The sequence below is a fragment of the Pinus tabuliformis genome, chromosome 1_1 (assembly GCF_031772625.1).
Source record: "Pinus tabuliformis cultivar Carrire ecotype Pingquan chromosome 1_1, CPIR1, whole genome shotgun sequence".
Lineage (NCBI taxonomy): Eukaryota > Viridiplantae > Streptophyta > Pinopsida > Pinales > Pinaceae > Pinus > Pinus tabuliformis.
In genome coordinates this window covers 646,054,251-646,076,442 of record NC_142297.1, presented here as the reverse complement: position 1 = coordinate 646,076,442, position 22,192 = coordinate 646,054,251, and the positions used below count along the sequence as shown (strand labels likewise).

At 39.1% G+C, this 22,192-nt stretch overlaps 1 protein-coding gene across 3 annotated transcripts in view; it reads right to left on the bottom strand.

Annotated features, from left to right (window-relative positions):
• LOC149215029 (beta-galactosidase 8-like) overlaps positions 1 to 22,192 on the bottom strand; it is a 459,880-nt gene that overhangs the window by 370,825 nt on the left and 66,863 nt on the right. The window lies entirely within an intron of this gene.

Sequence of the window (22,192 nt, the reverse complement as noted above, 5' to 3'; positions counted from 1 at the left end):
GAATAAGGCATGAAATGTCATATGCACACAAAGGTCTAACTTATCATATCACAATGGAGTATCATTATTTTTGCTTAAAAACTCTACCAACACATCTTGGAACACAAGAATGTGCAACATAATTAACAAGAATCAATTTAAAGCCTATGTTATTAAACATACACGACACTCAATCAATGAGACACAAAGAATTCCTGGGTATAAGACAGTACTTTTAAGATAATTAGTAAATACATGTAGACCCTATTGCACTCAAATTGTCAAAGTTCAGGGAAGCGGAAGTACCAATTTTTTCAACAAGAATCGGATCACATATCAGCAGTCCGTGTGTCATAGTCATCCCATTCTGCAAGTTATATATTGTAAATGATCTTACTAAAACCATGAGTCTATGTAACAGCCTAGGTAAGCCTATAATTTGATGACGAAATCCATCCTAGGAGGCTTTTTAACTTCACTGATCATCTGAGTTTTTCGACATCGCTAATCACGAGACTTTTTTTCCCTCCAGCTTAAACCCCCAAAGCTAAGGTGAAATTTATTGTTGAATTATTATGTGAGTTCTATTGTTTTAGTCGAGTCCTATAAAAGTGGTTTGAGAATAATTTACGCTAATTGGCTAAATTATTTTATTACAAATCACTTGGTTTACTAAATCAGATTGAGTCGCAAATGGGTTATGTGTCTTGAGGGTCTAAGACAAATTGTATTCCCTCATTGAGTCTTTAAAAGAAAAATCATATGTAATAGAGAATTGGAAAAATAATTAATCCCCTCATGTGTAAATTAATTAACTTTTCAAGAAAATAAAATTAAATCCTAAGCTAGAAAATTAATTAGTTAGAGTCAAAAATTAAATTGTCTAGGGAAATAAATTTTCCAAATGGAAAAATTCGTGGGTCTTGAAAGAATCAAATTTTAAAGGTCCTCCAAGGGAATATTGTCTTTTTCAAGTAAAATTTGGACTCTTGGAACTTGGTGGTTAAGTCAAAGTCAAATTTTTGAAGAAATTAGATCTAATAATTAATTTTGAGCTAATTAAAATGGAATTAAATGATAAATTCGAAAATTCCTCAAAAATAAAATATCAAGGGCCAAGATTAAAAGATCTTGAAGTGTTTATCAATGGCCAAGATTATTTTGACAAGGATCAAAGAAACTAGCCATTATTTTTCCATTTGGAAGATTTATCTATAAATTAGAGTCATTTGAGTCTCTAGTCATCTTGATCTCTTACTAGAATTGTTGTTGAAGCATTGTGTAAACTATTGTCAGATGGGAACTATTTTTTCTATCATAATAAAATGTTTTGGGGTGCAATTGAAGGTGTTTTTGCTTATTGATTTGTGGTATGTGCTGACTACGGGAATCCCTATGTTGTGGTGAATATTGGTAAGATCTGTTTTTTCCTTAGATGGAGATAAAATCATACTATTGATAGTTTTGAGCTAATCTTAGGTGGTTTGATTCCCCATGTGATCTAAACAGATTATTTTTTGAGATAAATACATAGTGTTTGCGGGTACTTCAATCATTGGCCTCCAAGTTCACAAACTTGGGCAAGAATCAGTATTGCTTGGATCTCTAGTTTTTTACATAGTGGATTTAATCTTCGCTTGGGCTATAGTGAATCATTAATTTTTCTGAAGCATTTTAGTCGTTCTTTCAAGTAAAAAATATTGAAAAAAATATTTTCTCAAAATCCATTTAAAAACCCATGTATATTTTGTAAATTAAATTGTAATTTATTTTTTCTAACTTGGGTTGGTGTTTTAGATCTATTTTGTATATTTTTGGGGTTTGAGTGTTTTTATTTTCATTTTTTCAAGTTGGGTCAAGGGATCAAGTGAGAGAAGAGCTAGATCTAGGCCCTTGAGGGTAAGATCTAGTCTATAAACAATTTTGCAGGGCCATTTATGGAAGATTTGATGGCAAAATTCAGATCTAGAAATTTTCAAGACACGGGTTTCAATTTTTGGCCTCCTCTTGCCATTTCAGCCCCCGATATATCATTTCAACGATTTTATCCCCACAAATTGACTTTCCTTAGCCTTGTTCTCCAATTCTTGGCCTCTTTTCCCCAAAGTTGACCCAAAACCCTAAGATGAAGTTTGAAGGCTATATACTTGGCATTTTTGCAAGATTAAAGTCTCAAAATTCATATCTAGCAAGTGGCAAGGTAATCCCAAAATTTCAACGATTTTCAACAGTGGGATCTTCAAGGCCTTGGGCCTAAGGTTTGACTTCCAAACTCTCATTTTGCTTTAGTTTCATTACAACAGTTAAATCACAGATAATTAGACCCTAGAATCAAATTATATATGGTCAAAATTGTTTAGAATTGCAAAAACCTTCGTTTTCACAATTTTTTGCCACTTGAGCATCTCTAATTTGACCTAGATCTAACATTTTCGTTCTCAGGAAATTTCTGCATAATTATAAAAATCAGATCTGAACATTTTTTAATCACATCCTAATTAAAGTCTAAAAAATCTGAATTTTCAGTTTTTTTGGCACTCTTACTATTTTTAAACATTGTGGGAATTATTTGTAGTATTTTCAGTCTATTAATCTTTCATTAATATACTGCTGTCATAAACTTATCAGTTCTGAAAATTGCTGAATCAAAGTCTCCTAAAGCCCTCAAATTGGAAATTTTCAAGTTTTAGTGTATTTTGCCATTTCTGGAAATATTGGTTATCTATTTATGGAAATTTTATATTGCTGATCTGCCACTGTTTCATTGTTGAAATAATTATATCAGATCTAAAATTTTCCTAGTCCAACCCTAAAAAATTCCTAAAAATTCATTTTTCCTCAAGTTTGGCAATTTTTACTATATTTAGGCATTTTTTAGCATTGGTGTTGACATCATTATTGTTGATCTGTGGGTTAACTTATTGCTGCAAATTATACTTCAAATCAGAAATTTTACTGAAAGATATATCTTGAGAAAGCTAACATACATATTTTCTAAGTTGACATATTTTTGTGATCTTGGGCAAACATAAGCATTGTTGGTTTAGCATTTTCTTAATGTTGTTATAACATTGATCAAGTCTGAATTTTCTGAATATTTATTGTTGAAATACATCTGAAATTGGCTAATCTCATTGATCTCGTAGCTTGGCATTACATCTTGTGTTAATTCGTGAATTGGTTACTTGAAGTTTACACGCGTATCTCTTGAAGCTTATTTTGTTTAAGATTGCATCATAACATTGTTAAGTACTCTTAAGATAAATCTCACATAAGTACTTAAGTAATCTAACCAATCTTAATCCAAGATAGCAATCACTCATAATCTCTTGCATAAGCATCTCACATAGGTTAGTCAACCATTCGAGCAACGGGTGTCCATCCGGTCATTTGGTCTCAATTCATAAGAAGAAAGAATTTGTGACTCCATTAAGGCACTAGTCTCATAATAGAAAATCTAATTTAATTATAATCTTTAAGGCCAACCAAGTGGCTAGGCCACTCATCCGTGTCTCTCAGGTAAGTTGATTTCTCAACTTACTTCCCTTCACCTCATTCCATAGGGACTACCCCCATAGCCTGTTGTTGGGAGACAGCTAGAATGGAGTGGGTGGGAATCAGAGTGACAGCCCCTATCCTGAGCATTGTCGCGGTGTCTCTACAACACGGGCGACAATATTTTTTGGCGTTGTTGCCAGGGACGAGTTTATCTCGTTATCGAGATATATGTCATTCTCATAATTGATCTCTCAATTTTCTGTCTAGCCCGTCAAGCAGCACAACATTTTTTAGCGTCGTTGCCGAGTACGAAGTTGCTCATTGTTGGGGTTTACGACAATCTTCCTATCCTACAATCCTTCATTTCGCTATCATTTCATTACCCTGTCAAGTGGCACAACATTTTTTTGCGCCATTGGCAGGGACCAATTTATTGGACCTTGGCTTTACGACAATTTCTCATAATCTTCGAAATCATATTCCATCTTTTCATTTATCCCACCAACACCACATTTTTGGCACCTAGATCTCATCATTTTTCATATTCTCATCACTTTATCACTTTGTTCATTCACACTTTTAGCACCTGGACATTTAAGTTGGTTTCCTGTATGGGTGGCGACTCCACTTATTCATCCATTTTTCTCAAGCAGGAAGCTCTCCCTGATATCCATCTGCTTGATCCTTGACTAATTTTTCGGTTTTTTGCCTTTTGGATGTTGGAGCTAGATTCATGTGGCGACTCCATTTCTTTCATTTCTTACAATAATTTCTGATAGAAGTTCGCTTCTTGTGGATCTCTTGTTTTTCTTGAACAAAGATTTCTCTCTGACATCCATTAGCCCCCTTTCCCATAAAGCAGAACATAATGGATGACTTGTCTTCCCCGTGTCATTTTACTAACATTCTTCACGATATTCCAAAAAATGACATTAATAAATTGCCTTTGTTCATGGGTAATGATGAAATTATTGTTGCAAAACATATCTTATGGTTACTCGTTGTATGATCATGTGTTGTAGATCTTCATGTTATGATCATGAAGACATCAATATGGACTTATCTTTGGAAGATGATGCTAGAGATTGGTTTTGCAAGTTTCTTGATGACTCCTTTGATTCTTTACAATACATCATCAATGCTTTTAAAGATAAATATGAAAGTCAAAGGGGCTCACCTTGTGCCTCTAGTGCTGAGAAAAAAGATGAAAGTGGTCATGTGAAGGATCCAAATATCATAGAAAGGTATCAAGAGAATGAGTTGCCGCATAATAAGGATCAAGAAGTCCCATATTGTAGACCTTGTGACCACTTTCATGATGAATCCACATGTGCCTTTGCGATCAGAATCCGAGATAGTGGAAACGCGAGAACAAGTGATCAAGCAAATCTTATCAGGGAATTAACCCAAAGGCTTAGAGACATGCAAGTCAATCAAGCTCAATTGATGAAAACAATGGAACTTAATCAAGAGAGATTAGTGGCAGATCACTCCAAGGAAATGAAATCCTTACACATTAGGTGGATGGCTATGGAGAAAAAGCATGTTGAAGAGCTTAAGCTCCATAAAAGAAAAATCATAAGAATGAAATAAGCTCTATTCAGGATGTGGAGGTCAATCTTCGAAACCGATTATTAGCCATAGAAAGGTAGCATGCTGAGGATCTAAAAACCATGGAAATTGCTCATTCTAATCAGATGGCCACCATGCAAAGTTGCCTGGTCACCATGGAAATAAATCATAAGGAAGAAATTGATTATATTCAAGTAATTCATAATAACGTGATAAGGGACATGGAAATCAATTCTCAGAGCAGGTTGTCAACTATAGAAGAAAAGTGCGCTCAAGAGATGGAAGCTATGATGTCCAATATGCAGGATAATTTGATTACGATAAAAACGGATAGTGACAAAGTAATTAAGGATATGGAAGCCAATCATATATGCCTTTAGAATAGGTTGTTGATCATGGAGGAAGGCCATGCCAAAGAGATCAATGCTCTAAAGGTTGAACACTCTAACCAGATGGATGTCGTCAGAATTGAAAAGACCACTCTTCAGAATAAGCTACAAATAATGGAAAAGATACAGATTTTGGGACTTCAGCACAAACTGAAGGATTTAGAGGGGAAGCATAAAGGGCTTTTCACGAATCACAAGTCTCCTAGGCCACCAGAGCAGTTCTCAACTCATTGCCAGGAGGTTACTTGCCCCACTCAATACAGGTCAATTGGAAGTGCCAAGGTTGGAAAAGAAATTGAGCAAGATCAGATGTATGTACCACCTTTGACAAAGTACATTCATAATAAGATTGGGCATATTTTAGATTGTTCAGATCCTTCATCCAGGCATTCTCAGAATCAAGAATGAAAATCTATGGTAGTCACATTATTGAAATCATAGCCTACCAAAAAGAAAAGGAAAGAGAAAGAAGTTTCATGAATTTGATGGCTGAGAATAGGTGGATATTCAGATGAGTCACAGTCCTAGCATTTTCAGAATTCAGCGTGGCACATCCGAAAAGCAGCCCACAGACTTGCCAGAGAGTCGACAGATCCTCAGTATGCACCATGTTGAAGACATATGATGCCATAGGGCATCTCCTATAGTATCTCTAACCCTACTCCCTTTCATTTAGGGCATTAGCTAGTTTGTTTCACGCATTTATATTATGTTTTTTATATTTCATTTTGCTAAGATAGATTTTATATTCTATTGGTATTTTCTATATATGCATGATGATTTCAATGTTGAATGGATATCTATTTGATGGAATTTTGTTTCCTTGGATGTAGGATTCTGGGGTTCTCACGTTACATCATGGAAGCAACGTGTCCGCATATGGAGCAAGATGTTGCACTCAAACTATCAAAGTTCCAAGGAAATGGAAGTACCAAATTTTTCAACAAGGATCGGATCACATATTAGCAAATTGTGTGTCATAGTCATCTCATTCTGCAAGTTATATATTGTAAATGATCTTAGTAAAACTATGAGTCTATGTAACAACCTAAGTAAGTCTATAATTTGATAACGAGTTCCATCCTAGGAGGTTTTTTAACCTCATTGATTACCAGTGTTTTTCGACACAGCTAATTAGAAGAGTTTTTCCCTCCAGCTTAAACCCCCAAAGCTAGGGTGAAATTTATTGTTGAATTATTAGGTGAGTCCTAGTGTTTTAGTAGAGTCCAATGTAAAAGTGGTTTGGGAATAATTTAGGCTAATTAGCTAAATTATTTTATTACAAATCACTTGGTTTACTAGATCATATTGAGTCGCAGATGAGTTATGTGTCTTGAGGATCTAAGACAAATGTGTATCTCCTCTTTGGGTCTTTAAAGGAAAAATCATATGTAATAGAGGGTTGGAAAAATAATTAATCCCCTCATGTATAAATTAACTAATTTTTCAAGCAAAATAAAATTAAATCCTAAGCCAGAAAATTAATTAATTAGAGTCAAAATTAAATTGTCTAGGAAAATAAATTCTCCAAATGGAAAAATTCGTGGGTCTTGAAAGAATCAAATTTAAAAGGTCCTCCACTAAGGGAGTACTGCCTTTTCATAGAAAATTTGGACCCATGGACCTTGGTGGTCAAGTCAAAGTCAAATTTTTTAGGAAATTAGCTCTAAATAAATAATTTTGAGCTAATTGGGGCAACATGAGAATGGCTCCTGCGATGGTCAAGGTCCAGGCAACCTCTGTGCGCGCGTCGGGAGCAACTGGTTTCATGGATTCCTGGCTAGTGAAGGGCTTCCTCAACCAGGGTTACAACGTTCATGCCTCAGTGAGCGATTCAGAGAATGAGACGAAGATACGCCATCTCTTGGGCACACCGGGCACTGCAGAAAGGCTCGAGCCCTTCCGAGTGGAACTGTTGGGAGAAGGCAGTTTAAATGCCGCCGTCACTGGGTGCAACGATGTTTTTCAAGCGGTGAATCTTTCCAAGTCCGCACCCAAAGATCTAGAGGGCCAGGCCATTTTATTAGCAGCTCCAGGCATTCCCCAAATCCTTTTTCAACATTTGTTAGACAAGCTTTCCACGGAAACTTTCGTTGGGAGCAACTTCCTCCAGATCGATCTCGGTGAAGAGGGTAAGCAGAGGCGCCTGGTGCTATCCTGCAATGCCACGGCCAAGGACTCCAACGTCTTCCTCATTGATCACGCATGGCCCTTCAGGCTCCCAGATGCTCGCAATCAGAAAAACGGGGTTTGCATCGCCGTCAGCGCAGGACTAGCAACCCCACTTCACGGATCTGCTACCTCCGCCCCTGGGAGAACGATGCAAGGGGTCGGGATGTTCACTTCAAGCATAAGAAGGTACAAAATCCCCAGATCCGCCGCTGATCAATCAGATCGGGCTCTCAACAAATAGATCGGCCAAGATCTTGCAGGTCCGACACCTCGGATGGGAAATAGCCACGATAGATCTGCTCTAGGAAGCACAAGAAGCCCTGGCATGGGGTCAAGGCACTTCTCTGACTCCTTTCAGATCCAAATTTCTCAGCCTACAGGCAGAACCATCATGCAATGGGTCAGTCCTTCAGATCTGGTGCAGGAACTCAAACTGAATCTAGAACGCCGGATGGGGATCCCATCAAGCCTTCAGCGACTTCTCTTTCAAGGTAAACAACTTGAAGACCCTCTTCCCCTCTCTTCTTACAGCATTTCCAAGAACAGCTCTGTGGTGGTAACCCTTCGTCTGAGAGGAGGTGTAGCGAGACAGTCATCCTCTGCTCGGCCCTTCTCATACAAAGATGCAGTACACTCTGAGAACCCCAAACCCCCGGAAGCCCTTAAATCTAAGGCCTTCTTGGTTGAAAAGATTGAAGAAGTTCCCTCTGCTGAACTCACCCATGAAAATCTGGCAACCCAACTTCAAGAATTTGCAGAAAGAGCCATCATTTGCAGATTTAATGGACTGTGGCCGCGATCTCAAGATCTCTATGCATGGATCCATGCAAACTGGACACATCATTGTAAGATCTTTTTTTGTTCAAAAGGTTACTTCATTGTTCTATTTGATAACAGTAAGCATTATGAAAAGGCCTTAGAAAAGGGCCCTTGGTTCATGGGAACTGTAGGGCTCTTCTTGACTCCTTGGTTCCCAAATTTTGATCCAGCAACTGCAGTGATTACCAAGACACCTGTATGGATCAGGCTTCCAAACTTACCTGCCCACCTATGGAATACTCGTGTCTTTAGAGCTATAGGCGTCACCTTGGGCAACTTCATTAGGGGAGATTTATGGCGGGAATCCAAAGGTCTCTACTCATATGCAAGAGTATGTGTGGAGTTAGACTTGAGCAAAGGACTTCCAGAACAAATCAATCTCAAGATAAACAACTTTGTCTGGACCCAGACACTGGATTACGAGAATACTGCATTTCGTTGCCGCCATTGCCACCAATCTGGGCATTTGCAGAACACCTGCCCATCTCGCCCAGCAAAAAAGAATAAGGCCAACATCTCCAAGCCTAAGTCCAAACGATGGGCTCCTTGCTCTCCACCTCCAGTCGTGGATTCTGATTTCTCCAGCTCTGAAGATGAAGATAGCGATGAAGAATTGAATCAGGCCCCTCATTTCGTGGTCCCTTCCACCGATGGTCTGGCGCCTTCCTCTGATACAACCACTGCTCATAAACGCGTCCATTTGTCCTCCTCCTCTGATTCAGAAAAGGAGGGCCTGTGGAGGACCCCAATCTTCAAGTTGTTATTGCTCATCCACCCCAAAATGGTTGGGTCGAAGTCAAAAAAAGGAAAGGGAAAAAGCTTCGTGTTGAGGCCTCTACCCTTTCAGGGTAGAAGTCAGTGCTTCTTTAGGCTCCCAGCCACATGTTGTAGCTCCTTGTTTGTCTTACTCCTACGGAACTAAGGTTGATAGTCCTATCATTTCCGGTTGCGGTTTTCTGTCTCTCTTGAATGTATCCTCTTGTACCATATTTTTTCTTAATAGAATTAGTCCAATTCAAGAAAAAATAAATAATAATTTTGAGCTAATTAAAATGGAATTAAGTGATAAATTCGAAAATTCCTCAAAAATAAAAAATCAATCGCCATGATTAAAAGATCTTTTAGTGTTTATCAACGGCCAAGCTTATTTTGACAAGGATCAAGGAATCTAGTCGTTATCTATAAATTAGAAAGTCATTTGAGTCTCTGACTCTCTACTCATCTTGATCTCTCACTAGAATTGTTGTTGAAGCATTGTGTAAACTATTGTCCTGTTGGGAACTATTTTTTCTATCATAATAAAAGACTTTGGGGTGCAATTGAAGGTGTTCTTGTTTATTGATTTGTGGTATGTGCTGACTATGGGCATCTCTATGTTGCGTTGAATATTGGTAAGCTCTGTTTTTCATTAGATGGAGATAATATCATATTATTGATAGTTTTGAGCTAATCTTAGGTGGTTTGATTCCCCATGTGATCTAACAGATTATTTTTTGAGATAAATACATAGTGTTTGCAAGTACTCTAGTCCTTGGTCTCCAAGTTCACAAACTTGGGCAAGAATCACTGTTGCTTGGATCCCTAGTTTTTATATGGTGGATTTAAACTTCGCTTGGGCTATAGTGAATCATTAATTTTTCTGAAGCATTTTAGTCATTCTTTCAAGTAAAAAATATTCAAAATTTTATTTTCTCAAATTCCATTTAAAAACCCATGTATATTTTGTGAATTAAATTGTAAATTTAAATTGTAATTTATTTTTTCTAACTTGGGTTGGGGTTTTGTATATATTTGGGGTTTGGGTGTTTTTATTTTCATTTTTTGCAGGTTGGATAAAGGGATCAAGTGAGAGAAGAGCTAGATCTAGGCCCTTAAAGGTAAGATCTAGTCTCTATACAATTTTGCAGGGCCATTCACTGAAGATTTGACGGCAAAATTCAAATCTAGAAATTTTCAAGACAATGGTTTTCAATTTTTGGCCTCCTCTTGCCATTTCAACCCCCGATCTATCATTTCAGCCCTTTTATCCCTACAAATTGGCTTTTCTTAGCCCTGTTCTCCAATTCTTAGCCTCTTTTGCCCCAAAATTGACCCAAAACCCTAAGTTGAAGTTTTAAGGCTAAATACTTGACGGTTTTGCAGGATTAAGGTCTCAAAATTCATATCTAGCAAGCGGCAAGGTAATCCCAAAATTTCAACAATTTTCAACAGTGGGATCTTCAAGGCCTTAGGCATAGGGTTTGACCTCCAAACGCTCAGTTTGCTTCAATTTCATTATAGCAATTAAATCACAGATAATTAGGCCCTAAAATCAAATTCTATATGGTCAAAATTCTTTAGAATTGCAAAATATTTGTTTTCACAATTTTTTGCCACTCGGGCATCTGAACATTTCTTAATCACATCCTAATTAAAGTCTAAAAAATCTGAATTTTCAGTTTTTTCAGCAAACTTACTATTTTTAAACATTGTGGGAATTATCTGTAGTATTTTCAGTCTTTTGATCTATCATAAAATTATCAGTTCTGAAAATTGTTGAATCAAACTCTCTTAAAGCCCTCAAATTGGAAAATTTCAAGTTTTAGTATATTTTGCCATTTCTAAAAATATTGGTTATCTATTTCTGGCAATTTTATCTTGCTAATCTGCCAATATTTCACGACTGAAATAAGTATATCAGATCTAAAATTTTCTTAGTCCAGCCCTTAAAAAAATCCTAAAAATTGATTTTTCCTCAAGTTTGGCAATTTTTACTATTTTAGGCATTTTTTAGCATTGGCACTGACATCACTATTTGTTGATCTGTGGGTTAACTTACTTCTGCAAATTATACATGAAATCTAAAATTTCACTAAGACATCACTATTTGTTGATCTGTGGGTTAACTTACTTCTGCAAATTATACATGAAATCTAAAATTTCACTGAAAGACATATATTGAGAAAGCTAACATACATATTTTCTAAGTTGACATATTTTTGTGATCTTGGGCAAACATAAGCATTGTTGGTTTAGCATTTTCTTACTGTTGTTATAACATTGATCAAGTCTGAATTTTCTGAATATTTATTGGTGAGATACATCTGAAATTGGTTAATCGTGTCAATCTCATAGCTTGGCATAACATCATGTGTTAATTGGTGAATTGGTTACTTGAAGTTTACACATGCATCTCTTTTTGAAATTTGGTACCGGAGGACAGGTGGTTCCCTAAGGCTTTGATCTTTGGCCTAAGGAAAAGTGTCCAAAAGAATTTAATTTTTCTCCTAAAGTGACTTTATAATTTTTATAAAGTCAAATCTAATTTAAAAGTGACTTTAAGTGATAAAGTTACTAAAGTCTAATTTTAAAGTGACTTTAATAAAGTCAATGTAAAATTAGAAAGGAGAAGTGACTTTGGAAACAAATGACTAAGTGGGTCTTTATTAAAGTGGGGTGAATTAAAAAATAGAAAGTGAGATTTAAATGAGCATTTGATCTCAGCCCTAGATCTCAATCTATTTCAGCCATTGGATTTAGGGATTCCCCAAAAGTCACTTAGAGTTAGATTAAAGGAGGGAAAGGAGGAAAAGGTCATTCATTCTTTCATGAGCAGATTGAGAGAAGGAGAGCAAGAGAGCAAGGAAGATTTCCGGACAGTGAGGAGAAGGAGGCAGCAGCTTGGCACACATTCCAAGGCAGCGTTTTAGCAAGTCCGTACAGCGGAGTTAACACACAGTGAAAGGCAGGTTTTGGGCACGATTTTCTAGAAAGGTCGTACAACAATTTTGGTTCAGATTCCAAGGAGGCCATACAACAAGTTAGCACAGAAATCGAGGAGCAGAAAATCTGAAGTTTGCTGGCACATTTTTCAAGGGAGGCCGTACAGCAAGTGGTTGTACCTTGGCACACTTTTCTAGGCAGAAATCCGTACAGCCGTACTGTTGTTTTCTGCATAGAAATCGAGGAAAACTGTACAACAACATTTATGGCAGCATGCACGCTTTTCTAGGCAGTCCATACAACAACATTTAAGGCTGAAATTTGGGCACAAAAATCGAGGAGAACGTACAACATTTATTGTTGTTTACAAGTTTTTCTAGTTGGCTGTGAGGCACGGAAAACGAGATAAGTTGTAAAAGTTTGCTTGCTGATTTTTTGTTGAATACTTCTCTCATTGTAAAAGCATTTTTCAGAAATAAGGAGCTTTCGAACTAGTTTTCCCCAAGAGTTGTAGGGGGTTTTTCCAGAGTCACCTTGACCAAAAATCACTGTGTTTAAATGTGTTAAATGGCTATTTGTATGTGTTGATATTTATTTCTGCATTTTCCAGCATTCTGTTATATTTCCAGAATTTGTGTTTTCAGCAAAATTTATTTTTTGTTGTTGAATGTATGGATATGGGAAAGGGCATTTAACTATTTTGGAGAAGTAAGGTGAAACTGAAAACCGGGGTGAGAAATGAGAAATTTCTACATGGTATCAGAGCTTGAGTGCTGAAGTGCAGCTTGGGACAGCAAGGAGGAAAATTACAGCCTACTGATTTTTCACTCAGAAAATTCCAGCAAGCTGATTTTTCACAAACAACAGTTTTATCCTTACTACAGCAGTGCTATTTTTCAGTTTTAGGACAACAGGATGTCATTGGGATTGAGGGTGGAGGATAGGTTGGATGGGCATACCAATTACAGCGTTTGGAAGGAGAGAATGCAGAGTATCTTTGAGGAGGCAGAAGTCTGGGACATTATGGTGCATACCACACAGAACCCTGTTGTTGTGCCTACTGATGCTACTCAGTTGGCTGCTTATAATAGAAAGAACAACAAGGGTAAGAGACTAATTCTAGACGGAGTCAAAGACCATTGCATTCCTCATGTGAGAGGAAAGAGAAATGCCCATGAGATGTGGACAGCATTGTCCAATCTCTACCAGAGTACCAATGAGAACCAGAAAATGGTCCTGAAGGAGAAGCTGAAGACCATTAAAATGGGTAATGATAGTGTTGCTGGATATCTCACAAAGATTACTGATGTGAGAGATGAGTTGGCAGCAGTTAGAGAGGTCATTCCACCCACTGAGTTGGTGCGGATTGCAGTGAATGGCCTCCCCCGTTCATGGATGAACTTTGCTGATGGGGTTTGTGCACGTGAGACCCTTCCCACATGGGAGAGGTTTTGGGATGATTGCATTCAGACAGAGATCAGGAAAGGTCAGCTTGGGGCAGCCAAGCCAGTTGAGCAGGATGAGGATGTAGCACTGTTGGCAGGAGGCAAGAAAGAAAAAGGGAAGAAGCAGGATTCCACAAGCAATGGTGGGGGCAAAGGCAAAGGTAAAGGTAAACAGGGTAACACACAAAAGGACTATTCCAAGGTGAAGTGTTGGAATTGTCAAAAGATGGAACACTATGCAGTGGTGTGTCCGGAGAAGAAGAAGAAGAAGGGGAAGAACCAGAGCTTGGCAACGTCAGCAGAGGTTGAGGACTTCGCAGATCGTTTTGACCAGGAGTTTGGTTTCACTGCGTGTGATCCTCTAGTGCAGGATCACCTGCCACACAGGTTCAGAGGGAGCATGCTTTTCCCTCGATTAACGGAGCATCTTCGGGTATCTAGTATGTGGACAGTGGGGCTTCACGTCACATGACAGGAGTCCGTGAGTACTTCTCAGAGCTTTCAAAGAATGGCACTGATATAGAGGTAGTACTCGGTGATGACAGAGTTGTTAGAGCAGTCGGTGTGGGGACACTGACATTTCAGAGGGAGTCCAAACCTCCCTTCAAGGTGTCAGAAGTTCTTTATGTGCCAAGGATTAGGAAGAACCTCATATCCGTCTTAGCTTTGGAGGACAGAGGATATGAGGTACTGTTCAGGGGAGGACAGGTGTTGATGTATCCCAGGGGCACTCCAGTTGATTCAGCTAGAGTGATAGGTGTACGCCATGCAAAGGTGTACAAGTTTGCATTCCAGCCCCTTTTGGCATTGAGCAATAGTACCGACAGCAGAGCTAGCAGTTCTGAGCTGTGTGAGATTTGGCACCGCAGGATGGGGCATATGTATCATGGAGCCTTGAGGACCTTGTGGGAGATCACTACAGGTGTGCCAAATTTCAACACTAATCACCTTGATACTTGCAGAGGATGTGCGATGGGCAAGTTTTCCAAATCCCCTTTTCCCAGCAGTGACAGCAGAGCGACTGGGATACTTGATTTGATTCATTCCGATGTAAGCGATCGGATGTCTCATGTTTCCTTAAGTGGATATGAGTACTATGTTTTATTCATTGATGATCACTCCAGGAGGACCTGGATTTATTTCTTGAAGACCAAGAGTGAGGTCTTCAAGCGGTTTCAGGAGTTTAGAGCTCTTGTGGAGACACAGACAGGTCGGAAGATCAAGTCCCTGAGGTCGGACAATAGGGGAGAGTACACCCTTGGAGAGTTTTTTGACTATTGTGCGGAGGCAGGCATTAGGAGGGAGTTCACTGTTCCTTACAACCCCCAGCAAAATAGGGTTGCGGAGAGGAAGAACAGATCCATCGGAGGGGCTGCCAAAGCCATGTTACATGATCAGGGGTTGCCATTGTTCTTGTGGGCAGAGGCCTGCAACACAATTGTTTATTTGCAGAACAGGAGTCTGCATCATGCCTTGGAGCACATGACTCCGGAGGAGGCTTTTTCTGGGAAAAAGCCTGATATTGGTCATCTTCGTATCTTTGGGTGCATTACATACTCCTACATACCCAAGGAGAAGAGGACCAAACTAGAGCCCACCGCAGAGAAGGGTATCTTTGTGGGCTACAGTGAGACCTCAAAGGCCTTTCGGATTTACATTCCTGCACAGAGGAAAGTTGTTGTCAGGCAGGATGTGAAGTTCGAGGAGGACAGGGCCTTTAGGAGGTCACGGGAGTTAGAGTATCTGGATCAGCCAAACCCTCGGCAGCAGTTGAGTCAGTCGCAGGGATCCAGTGGGCAGGGATCAGGAGGATCCAGAGGTACATCTATGAGGATGTCAGGCAGGAGGACAGCAGACAGACAGTCAAGAGTTCAAGCTCCTGATGATGATGAGGAGGAGGAGTTTCATTCTCCAATGGGAGAAGTACGCTCAGGGAAGAGGAAACCCAAGTGGCTTCAGGACACCTTGAGAGATGTCACATCTGTTGCTGAGCCTAAGAGGCCGGTCAAAGAGAGTAGACCACCTGAGAGGTTTTGTAGCTATATGGCAATGGCTACCAGCATCCTTGACTCTGAGCCTTCTAGCTATAAGGAGGCAGCTGGCTAGCAGGTCTGGAGAGAGGCCATGCAGGAGGAGTATTCTTCTATCATGAAGAATGATGTTTGGGAGGTGGTGCCGAGGCCTGAGGGCAAATCCGTGGTTACTTCCAGATGGCTTTACAAGGTAAAGCATGCTGCAAATGGCAGCATTGAGAAATTCAAAGCGAGGTTTGTGGCTAGAGGGTTCTCCCAGGTAGAGGGAGTTGATTATGAGGAGACCTTCGCTCCCGTGGCTCGATATACTTCGATCTGCTCCATTATATTGATAGCAGTAGAGATGGGTTGGAAGATCCACTAGATGGATGTGAAGACCGCATTTCTCAATGGCTTCATACAAGAGGAGGTGTACATTGAGCAGCCACAGGGCTTTGAGGTGCATGGGAAGGAGTCCCATGTGTGCAAACTGAAGAAGGCCCTTTATGGCCTGAAGCAAGCTCCCAGAGCTTGGTACTCCAGGATAGATACATACTTGCAGGGGATGGGTTTCACAAAGAGTGAGGCAAATCCGAACCTTTACTATATTGTGATAGGTGAGGAGCCTCTCATTCTAGTGTTGTATGTGGATGACTTGGTCATTACAGGTGCAGAGAGACTCATAGAGCACTGCAAGAGAGATCTTGCGGCGGAGTTTGAGATGAAGGACATCGGCTTGATGCATTACTTTTTGGGTTTGGAGGTGTGGCAGGAGGAGGGGCATTTCTTCCTGGGGCAGGGGAAGTATATTGTGGACATCCTTGGCAGATTCCACATGGAGGATAGTAAACCCATGTCGACACCGATGATCACCAACTAGAAGAAGCTTCATGCTTTGGATTCCGAGTTGGTGGATCCCACATTGTACAGGCAGCTGATTGGTTCCTTGATGTATTTGGTCAACACTAGACCAAATATTTGTTTTGCAGTCAATACGATGAGTCAGTTTATGTGTGAGCCTAGGAAGGTTCACTGGGTGGCTGCAAAACACATTTTGCGGTACTTGCAGGGGACAGTGGATTATGGTCTGGACTACAGGCAGGGGGATGGAGTAAGATTGGCAGGTTATACTGATTCTGATTGGGCAGGTTGTGCTTCTAATAGGAAGAGCACTTCAGGGTGTTGTTTTGGGTTGGGTTCGGCAGTAGTGTCATGGTTCAGCCGGAAGCAGCAGTCAGTAGCATTGAGTTTAGCTAAAGCAGAGTATATGGCAGCCAGTCTAGCTAGTTGTGAGGCCATCTGGCTTCGCAAGATGTTTGGCTTATTTGGTCAACCGTTGAGACCTTCAGCAATTCACTGTGATAATCAGAGTTGCATTAAACTCACGGAGAATCCAGTATTTCATGACAGGTCAAAGCATATCGGGATCAAATATCATTTCATCAGAGACTATGTTCAGAAGGGAGCTGTGAAGCTTGAGTATATTCCCACTGATGAGTAGGTTGCAGATATTCTTACCAAAGCCTTACCATGGAGCAAGCATGTCTACTTTAGAGACAAGATGGGTGTGGTGAGGAACACCTTCCTCGGTAAGAGGGAGTGTTGAAATTTGGTACCGGAGGACAGGTGGTTCCTTAAGGCTTTGATCTTTCGCCTAAGGAAAAGTGTCCAAAAGAATTTAATTTTTCTCCTAAAGTGACTTTATAATTTTTATAAAGTCAAATCTAATTTAAAAGTGACTTTAAGTGATAAAGTTACTAAAGTCTAATTTTAAAGTGACTTTAATAAAGTCAATGTAAAATTAGAAAGGAAAAGTGACTTTGAAAATAAATGACTAAGTGGGTCTCTATTAAAGTGGGGTGAATTAAAAAATAGAAAGTGAGATTTAAATGAGCATTTAATCTCAGTCCTAAATCTCAATCTATTTCAGCCATTGGATTTAGGGATTCCCCAAAAGTCACTTAGGATTAGATTAAAGGAGGAAAAGGTCATTCATTCTTTCATGAGCAGATTGAGAGAAGAAGAGCAAGAGAGCAAGGGAGATTTATGGACAGTGAGGAGAAGGAGGCAGTAGCTTGGAACACATTCCAAGGCAGCATTTCAGCAAGTCCGTACAACTAAGTTAGCACATAGTGAAAGGCAGGTTTTGTGCACGATTTTCTAGAAAGGTCGTACAGCAGTTTTGGCTCAGATTCCAAGGAGGCCGTACAACAAGTTAGCACAGAAATCAAGGAGCAGAAAATCTGAAATTTGTTGGCACATTTTTCAAGGGAGGCCGTACAACAAGTGGTTGTACCTTGGCACGCTTTTCTAGGCAGAAATTCGTACAGCCGTACTGCTGTTTTCTGCACAGAAATCGAGGAAAACTGTACAGCAGCATTTATGGCAACATGCACGCTTTTCTAGGCAGTCCGTACATCAACATTTAAGGCTGAAATTTGGGCACAAAAATCGAGGCCATACAGCATTTATTGCTGTTCTGTTTTGTTGTTTGCAAGTTTTTCCAGTTGGCTGTGAGGCACAGAAAACGAGATAAGTTGTAAAAGTTTGCTTGTCGTTTTTTTGCTTAATACTTCTCTTACTGTAAAAGCATTTTTCAGAAATAAGGAGCTTTCGAACTGGTTTTCCCCAAGAGTTGTAGGGGGTTTTTCTAAGGTCACCATGACCAAAAATCACTGTGTTTAAATGTGTTAAATGGCTATCTGTATGTGCTGATATTTATTTCTGCATTTTCCAGCATTTTGTTATATTTCCAGAATTTGTGTTTTCAACAAAATTTATTTTTCTTTTGTTGAATGTATGGATATGGGAAAGGGCATTTAACTATTTTGGAGAAATAAGGTGAAACTGAAAACCGGTGTGGGAAATGAGAAATTTCTACATCTCTTGAAGCTTATCTTGTTTAAGATTGCATCATAACATTGTTAAGTACTCTTAAGATAAATCTCAGATAAGAACTTAAATAATCTAACCAATCTTAATCCAAGATAACAATCACTCATAATCTCTTGCATAAGCATCTCACATAGGTTAGTCAATCATTCGAGCAGCGCGTGTCCATCTGGTCATTTGGTTTCAATTCATAAGAAGCAAGAATTTGTGACTCCCTTAATGCACTGGTCTCATAATAGAAAATCTAATTTAATCATAATCTTGCTTAATTCCAACCATGTGGCTAGGCCACTCATCTATGTCTCCCAGGTAAGTTGATTTCTCAACTTACTTTTTGTAGAAATTTCTCATTTCCCACCCCGGTTTTCAGTTTCACCTTATTTCTCCAAAATAGTTAAATGCCCTTTCCCATATCCATACATTCAACAACAGAAAAATAAATTTTGCTGAAAACACAAATTCTGCAAATATAACAAAATGCTTGAAAATGCAGAAATAAATATCAGCACATACAAACAGCCATTTAACACATTTAAACACTGATTTTTTGTCAAGGTGACCCTGGAAAAACCCCCTACAACTCTTGGGGAAAACCAGTTCGAAAGCTCCTTCTTATTTCTGAAAAATGCTTTTACAGTAAGAGAAATATTCAGCAAAAAATCAGCAAGCAAACTTTTACAACTTATCTCATTTTTCATGCCTCACAACCAACTGAAAAAACTTGCAAACAGCAAAACAGAACAGCAATAAATGTTGTACTGCCTCCTCAATTTTTGTGCCCAAATTTCAGCCTTAAATGCTGTTGTACGGATTGCCTAGAAAAGCATGCATGCTGCCATAAATGCTACTGTACAGTTTTCCTCGATTTCTGTGCAGAAAACAGCAGTACAGTTGTACGGATTTCTGCCTAGAAAAGCGTGCCAAGGTACAGCCACTTGCTGTATGACCTCCCTTGAAAAATTTGCCAGCAAATTTCAGATTTTCTGCTCGATTTCTATGCTAACTTGTTGTACGACCTCCTTGGAATCTGAACCAAAACTGTTGTACGGCCTTTCTAGAAAATCGTGCCCAAAACCTGCCTTTCACTGTGTGCTAACTCCGCTGTACGGACTTGCTGAAACGCTTCCTTGGAATGTGTGCCAAGCTACTGCCTCCTCCTCCTCACTGTCCAGAAATCTCCCTTGCTCTCTTGCTCTCCTTCTCTCAATTTGCTCATAAAAGAATGAATGACCTTTTCCTCTTTTCCCTCCTTTAATCTAACCCTAAGTGACTTTTGGGGTATCCCTAAATCCAATGGCTGAAATAGATTGAGATCTAGGGCTGAGATTAAATGCTCATTTAAATCTCACTTTCTATTTTTTAATTCACCCACTTTAATAAAGACCCACTTAGTCATTTATTTCCAAAGTCACTTTTCCTTTCTAATTTTACATTGACTTTATTAAAGTCACTTTAAAATTAGATTTTAGTAACTTTATCACTTAAAGTCACTTTTAAATTAGATTTGACTTTATAAAAATTATAAAGTCCCTTTAGGAGAAAAATTAAATTCTTTTGGACACTTTTCCTTAGAACAAAAATCAAAGCTTTAGGGAACCACCTGTCCTCCGGTACCAAATTTCAACACTTTCCTTCACCTCATTCCATAAGGACTACCTCCCATGGCCTATTGTTGGGAGACAGCTAGAACGAAGTGGGTGGGGATCAGAGTGACAACCCCCATCCTGAGCGTTGTCGCGGTTGCTGTACAACCTGGGCGACAACAGACCCTATAATTAGAATTGAAGACTTAATAAAATTATTAGATATGGTGCATAGTGTTTCCAATACCACTCACAAATATATTAGTATTAGTAAATGACCTTCAAGGATCTTCTCCATTGGGCACATTTAGCCTCTTAAGATCATCCCAATGTTGGAATAGAAGGAACCCAAGGCTTATCATTTAACCTAGTTCATTCATCCAAACTTTCAGTTTGACACTGGAGCCCCCTGCTGCAAACCCAAAGGCTGGAGGGGGATCCCCCAATAACTAAGTGGGAAGGTTTCAAAACTCTTATAAAGTTCTAATTCTACCATATCAGGTATGTAGTATTGAGAAACCTATAGGGCAATGATTAGAATTATTTCTTTTTACTTGATAACTGCTTGTGATGTCTTTTTACATATTAGCTTTGTTCCTTATTATTATATGTGTGAATCATCAAACTCGCAAATCTCTTCTCTCATATATTCTTCAATTGACGAATTCCAAGACCTTAAGGCTGAGACCAAGACCCTCCAAGACCAAGACCAAACTCTTCGGATGATGTGCTAACCTTGATCCAGTCAAACCTAGTCAAATCTCTTCCAGTAGCACTTCTTCAACCTTCTGCTGCAAGATTCTCAGCTTCCACTACAGATCTGAGATTTGGTCCCCCCAGCAATTGTTGCTACCACACGTGTGAGCTTCGATCTGCCTTCTAAGCCTTCCTTTGAACTTCGCTTTGATTTTTCTGACTTCTGGAGCTTGACAATGACCCCGTTGAGAATTTAGGAAGGGCATATGTTATTACAATTCTCTTTATTTATTACTACTTGTGTACTTCTTCTTACATTATCTTTATTCCTTATTAGTGTTTATGTTCAATACGTCAAAATAGCAATCAAATCAATAAGACTGTGACACAATAATTAGGCTCCAAGCCAAGGCTAAAACCCCTGCTCTTGAGGGGAAAACCCACAACTCTCTTCTTATAGATTCTTCACTAGATGAATGAGTATACTGACCTTGACAATTACATTTGACCCATAGCCTCTCCTAGATCAAGACACAAATATCCTTTATCCATCATGATTGCATCACTAATCATGACCTTCATTGTAGCACACACTATGATCATCATCGAGCTCCTCCTCGATAATACTTGAAATAATGTGGTAACACCCGAAATCACAGTCCGAACTTCCTGAGATGACACCCGAATTTTGTACTATGGAGACACCCGAAATTGCAATCTTGTAGATGCCCATCAAACAGACCCTTCATCCGAACTAAGACACTGTGGAACTGGTCTAAGGTTTTTCCTACAATAGTACCCGAGATCAGTACCTGTAATTACACCCAAAAATCACAGAGGAAAATGCGAGATCTTCAATGATTAGACAATGAGGGGTACACTCCTTTATATATTTGTTAGGCTACACATTCAAGCCGACATGAATTGTTGAATTGTCGTGTCTATTTATTTGAGCTGACATGTCTTCATTGATGAAACGACATGTCAAATATATATACATGTCATTTCGTTAAGCATATTTTGAGGTCGTTTTATGGATGAATGTGCTTGATCTAGGAGAGCATTATATTAACAAGTGTAACATGATAAAACCTAAAGACATCAAGAAGAAGTCTTTGACCTAAGAATAAACACCTTGCTTATGAAACCCATGAAGCAAGGAATTACAATAAATACATTTTATTCTTCTTTGTTTCTTCTTTACATAATTACAAGAAATTATGAAGACCAAACCTAGTTACACTTTCTACAACAGACCCTTGGTGACCTTCACTTGACCTACTTTCCTTCTTTTCTCCAAGATCAAACTTGTAGATAGAAACCTTATATCTACTACAGAAACCCTAGTCCTCCTTAGCATGTGCAAACAAAAGTCTCCTTCATCCTCTTCCTTCTTCGCTGCCTTCTTCCTCTTCTTCCTTCGCTAGAATGAG